This window comes from Suricata suricatta, chromosome 9, assembly GCF_006229205.1.
Source record: "Suricata suricatta isolate VVHF042 chromosome 9, meerkat_22Aug2017_6uvM2_HiC, whole genome shotgun sequence".
NCBI classification, from domain to species: domain Eukaryota; kingdom Metazoa; phylum Chordata; class Mammalia; order Carnivora; family Herpestidae; genus Suricata; species Suricata suricatta.
The window spans coordinates 74,651,306-74,657,035 of NC_043708.1; the positions used below are offsets into that span (position 1 = coordinate 74,651,306).

At 43.7% G+C, this 5,730-nt stretch overlaps 1 long non-coding RNA gene across 1 annotated transcript; it reads right to left on the minus strand.

Annotated features, from left to right (window-relative positions):
• Positions 1-2,065: 2,065 nt before the first annotated feature.
• Positions 2,066-2,894, minus strand: LOC115302633. Its single transcript, XR_003913566.1, has 2 exons — positions 2,467-2,894; positions 2,066-2,319 (listed from the first exon to the last, which is right to left on the minus strand). It is a non-coding gene; the product is annotated as an uncharacterized LOC115302633 (long non-coding RNA).
• Positions 2,895-5,730: the final 2,836 nt, after the last annotated feature.

The window sequence follows — 5,730 nt, forward strand, 5'->3', positions numbered from 1 at the left end:
TGTCTCTCAAGTTCTAGTTGGTTGCAGGAGTCCAGAGGCCCTTTCCTGTCCTTCCACTAGACTTTCAGTGCCCTCGACAGCCTGATTAAGTCTGTGATGGCAATTTAATAGAAGAGGCACCAAAATCAAATTCCAAAGTCCCCAGTGACTACTGATTAGATTCCTCACTGGCTGCACAGCTTTGGGTAAGTCCTTACTTTTATGAGCCCTTATTTACAAAATGAAGTTAATAATGTCCAAGTCAGAGACCACTGAAGTAACACAATCGTGCATGCACATGCATGCTCTACGCTGTGCAACAGTATAATCATAAATACTGTTGATCCCAAATCTTATCCTTTATTTTTTTAATCTCCCAGTTTTCTTGGGGCCCTGTCATGCTTGCTTTGTCATCCCCAAGCTCCTCTCCAGGCTTGACTTTTAGCTTCTAGACCTTCTCGACATTTCCACCCTAATTCTGGCAGGCTGCTAATGCTGCAGATGCATTAATAATCCTGCAGTTAATGTAACCTATTTGTCCACCTCAACTAAACCGACATGCAGTGCCTTTTGCTCTAGTGTTTTTTCATTTTGTTTTTTTTGATGTGGGCTCCTGTTCCTTTCTGAGAAGCCTGATAACTTCCAACAGAGCTAAGCAGCCAGTGGGCACTCTCTTCCATTCAGTTTACATATTTAAGCCTCTAACAGGCAAATAGCAAGTACAACTCAAAGGTATATGGGAGTGGAGAGGAAGAGAGAGGAGGACAGGGTGCAAAATTGAATATAGGTAATGACCAACAGCCATTGGTATCTGCTGGGATAAAGGAAAATGAAGCCACATTTACTGAATGTCTATTATGTACTGTGGGGAGCTGCCAGAAGAGCTGTTGGGGGAAGAGATGTGTACCTTGACCTGAGATCAGCCACCTGCAGGCCAGGACAGTGTTATCACTCCCAGCTCAAGGCTGGAGACAGCTTGGCTGGGCTTTCTTATTGGCCCCTCAGGCGCTGTGCTAAAACTGCAGCTTCTGTTCCTCCTTTACCCTAGCCTTTTCCTAAAAATCATGACCCTGTTCCTTAGCAACTGACCTACGTCAGCTGCCTTGTCTTTTGCCCTTTATAAGATGTGTGTGTTCTCTCAATAAACGAGGCTTGATTAGAGACTTTGTCTTGCCTCCATTCTCTGTGCTCCCTGCCCCCCAATTCTCACTCCCTCCCTCAGGAACCACGTTGATTGACCCGTCCTGCGGGTACCAGTTCTAGGCCAGGCACTTTATAAATACTAAGCCAATCACTACAGACAATAATCTCACATACATGTTACAGATGAGAAACCAAGAAGGCCCAGAGCTTATGCCATTTACCCAAAGCCACACAGTGACAGAGATGAAATGAGAATTCAGTTCTGCTGGAATGGATGGAGGAAAAGTCACCTCATCTTTACTTTCAGCCACTTCCATGTGTCTCCAATAAGAGCCACAAGGCATTGTATTTCTGCTTGTTTTGGAGATCACTGCAAACATCAGAGGGGATGGGAATAGGTACCAAAGGCTGCAAGCTAAAGTAGACCTTGTTCCTTGGAGAAGTAAGAAGGACTGGAATAGGAGACACTTAGTTCTGCTGTTTTCTGTGGGTCAGAGCATGTGTTCTGGAATCCTTTTTCTTCCTGGCATCTATACGTCCATGTGAATGGGCATGACCAGAATCTGTATGGTGGGAAAGTCAGGGAGCCAGGACCGAGTGCTTCTTCAGAGACAAGGATCCTACAGGCTCAGCAGTCTGAAGAAAGCTACCTATATAGTCCACAAGTGGACACCGTATTCAAACGAAGACTAGGGAGCATTAGAGTTCTGTGCACTATTAGATAATGCTGTCCTGCTCCCCACAGTTCTGTCTCAGCACTCCAGGCTCTGTGAACTGCTCTGCTGAAACATCTGATGTGGGGCAGCCTGAGACAAGGGCAGGAGATGGGAGTGTTTGTGCTGCCTGCACAGCCACAGCGAACGTGACTTGGAGCTTGGCAGCATCCAGTCCCTCCCCTCTCTGCTTCCGACCTAGCCTGAGGAATCAATTATGCATTATAGACTCAGGATCAGGCTCTTGTTTTCCCAAATCAAGTAAAACCAATGGACTCAAGAACTAATTATTTAACAGGATGTGGTCTTTGTGCAGAATCATTATCTCAGATTCATGATCAGACACCTGAACTCATGAGCCTCTGCTGGGGCGGGGGCAAAGCAAGTGAGACCTCCCGGCATTCTTCCATTTGAAGTGTTCCTGCCAAGGTGTCCACACAACCATCGCATCGCCGCCGCCTCATCTTCTCTCTGGGTCTCCATGCTTCAGTCACAATAAGGACAGTGGAAAGTGTATTAAGAGGAAAAAAAAATTAATTTGTGAATAATTTGCTCCCAATAGGGGTAGGTAGAACTGCGCCTAAGCAAAAATTCAAAATCGTTTTAAACTTACTTCTGGATGTTCTCTCACCTCATTCAAAACCTGTTCCATTTCCTCAACTGCTTTTCATTGCTCTCCTCCCAGAATTTAATTGTCTTGATGCTTCCCTCTGGCTAAACACCTTTCCTTCACTCCAGTCTGGACAGCCAGTCTTTGGAACAAAGAGATCTGTGCTCTGGAATTACATACCTACTCCTACACACACGGTCAAAACGTCCATGCTACCAATGTTATCACAGAAAGCAATCTGATTAAACTTCAGGCAACTGTCAAGATTCTTCCAGGTTTCATTATGGCATTAGGGTTATTTTTATAACACATGGTACTGCTACATTGGAAATAGGTTAACAAGAAAACATAATGTGTTCAATAACCTTCCCCCATTTGCACCACCTTATGCCACAAACTACCTATACAATGGCCTCCAGTGATTCACACTATTGTATAATCCCTGCCTGCCCCTTGAATGTGGCTAGACCTAGTGGCCTCATTCTGACAAAAAGAATACAGCAAAAGTCAGTGTGATGTCACTTCCAAGATTAGGTCACAAAGAGACCGGAACTTCCTTCCCTTTTTCTTTCTGGTGGATGCCTGCTGCCCCACACAGAGAGATCCATGTGGTCAGGAATCACTGTCTCTGGCCAACAGTCAGCAAAGGCCAGTCACTGCTAACAGCCAGGTGAGTCCCCTTGGAAGTGAATCCTCCCTCAGTCCAACACTGAAATGACGACAACCCCTGATGACACCTCGATTCAGCCTGAGAGAGACTCTGAAACAGAAAACTCAGCTAGGCTGCATCCAGATCCTTGACGCACGGAAACTGGGAGATCACAACCACTCTCTGAAATCACTAAGTTTAGGGTACTTTATTACACATTGACAGGTAATTAATTACTCTGAATTAGCAGTTCTGAGCACTGAAATGCCTCAGGACATTCTTAGCAGGCCCTCGAGTCACAAATACCTGACATTTGTAACACCCCCCCCTTTTTAGGTTTATTTAATTTGAGACAGATAGACAAAATGTCAAGCAGGCTCTGCACTGGCAGCATAGAGCCTGATGTGGGGCTCAAATTCATGAACCGTTAAATCATGACCTGAGCTGAAATCAAGAGTTGGACATGATGTGACTGAGCCATGCAGGTGTCCCCACCACTTGCCTTTCTGGACCTGTGGAAGGTGTGGATCACCCATTCCTGCGTTCTCCCCACACTCCAGGCAGCTGCCTGCAACCAGCTGGAATGGGCAGCCAAGGTAAAGCCATTTGTCCTCAGGCACTGGCTCTATCACAAAAGTCTCATCACCTCTGTCAACTAGCAAGGCCCAGAATCAGACCTTGGCTCTCCTACTCTCTTCTTTGCTTCACTTTAGAAGTCCAACTACACTGGAGGTAGTAACAATAACAAAAAAAAAAAACCTTTTTTTTTCATTTCTAGGTAAACGTCACCTTTGCTCTCTCAGCAAAAGATCCCTCATTATTTGTCATTGTCTGTGGAAATACTTATCCGTGACCAGAATTTTATGTAAATTCCTTATTTCATTAGTGTTCAGCCACTTTCAAATCTTGCTTGCAATGTTTCTTCTTTGTTCCCTTCTTCAAAAATAAATATTCATCTATTCCTCTAGAAAGTCTACAATAGTCTCCCTGGTCAGGATGTTTTATAACTCACCTAGAAACATGAATAAAAGATTGGCCTCCTTAAGTCTTTCAAGGTTCTTTTTGTGCTCCATGGGTGCATCTTTTCAATGGTAGACTGAGATACCTCAGAGGGAAGGGTCTGCTGTTGAGTCTTATTTTATTCTTAGTCCCAATTAAATATGATGTGGGTATGGAAAAGGAGGAGGAGCAAAAAGCAAGGCTAAAATTCAAATCTTTCCCTCTAAATGAAATGCCAGGATAGAAAACTGGCTCCACAGTCTCCTGTGATTAGCAGGGGGGTAGAATTCTGCTTCCTTGAGAGGAGCTGCCCACAGCCAGAGAGTCCCTCCATGGAAGATTCAGCCACTTCCCTGCAATGGGAACCGAGAGAAGATGGCAGCAGGCACCCAAAACTAGCTTAGGAGGAGATACGACCTCCTCACAGGATTAGCTCTGTCCAACTTAATTCCATTGTCAACGACATCCAAGTTGAAACTATAATGCGGGACCATTTTCTGTCAAGTTAATAATTTCTTTAAAAAATATATTTGCATGATTACCATACCTCTGATACCTTCTAATTTGGGGATCTTGAGCAAATAACTTAATTCACTGAGTCTCTGCCTCCACACACTCAAAGTGAGATTTTATAGAGTATAACTCATGATGAATGCATACTAAATGGTACTTATTACAATTATTATTTACTGAAGTAAATAACCAACAGAAAATTTGATCTGACCTTTAGAGCTATGCTGAAAAAAAGAACTTTCTGTGATGATAGTAGTGTTCTATAATTTGTGCTGTTCAATATGGTAACCACTAGCCATGTGTGGCTACTGAGTACTTGAAATGCAGTTATCCTGAGAAACTGACTTCTCAATTTTAGTTAATTTAAAATTAAATAGCTACATACAGCCAGCAGCTACCATACTGGACAACAGATTGTCTGCATTGACCAGAAAGCCCTGCAAAATATAACCTTGACATCTTAAGGAGTCCAAGAGCCCAATATCGCTCAGGAGAAAGCCCTTTCCAAATGGGCACAGGATGGAGAGGGAAGTGCTCACAGGCAAAAAGAGTGCATCTGACCTACAATTAACAGGATATTCAGTTCTAGTTCTGAAGAAAACTGATCATCTGTACCCAGTTATCATGATCACCTAGTCACCTTAGTGGCTCTTAGTTGGATGAAGTCAGGGGGTTCTCTGTGTGAAGCTAATGAGAGCATGGGAACTTAGAATAATATCAAGTTCCAAGAAATGAACAGATTGCCTTTATTGATGCTATACGAATATACACTATTTCCAAGCTAATATTCATATCTATATACCTCACCTCCTTATTTATTGAGCGCTCACTACACACTAGGCTAAACACTAGAGAACAAAGTTAAAAACCACAGTTCTTGACCTCATTTCTCTCATTCTAGTCAAAGTCAGAGATGCCACATAAAGAACCGTGGTACAGGGTGAGAAGTAGAATAAGGTGAAATAAAGGGTGTGCATTTGTTGGAGACAGAGCAGAAAAGCTTTCTCAGAGCAGGAGGCAGTTGAGCAGAGTCGTGAAGGCACTGCACAATTTGCCTTCCCCAAAGCATCCAAGAGAGGGGAAGGGTGCTCCTGGCAGAGGTATGTGCGGAACCAGGCACCTTT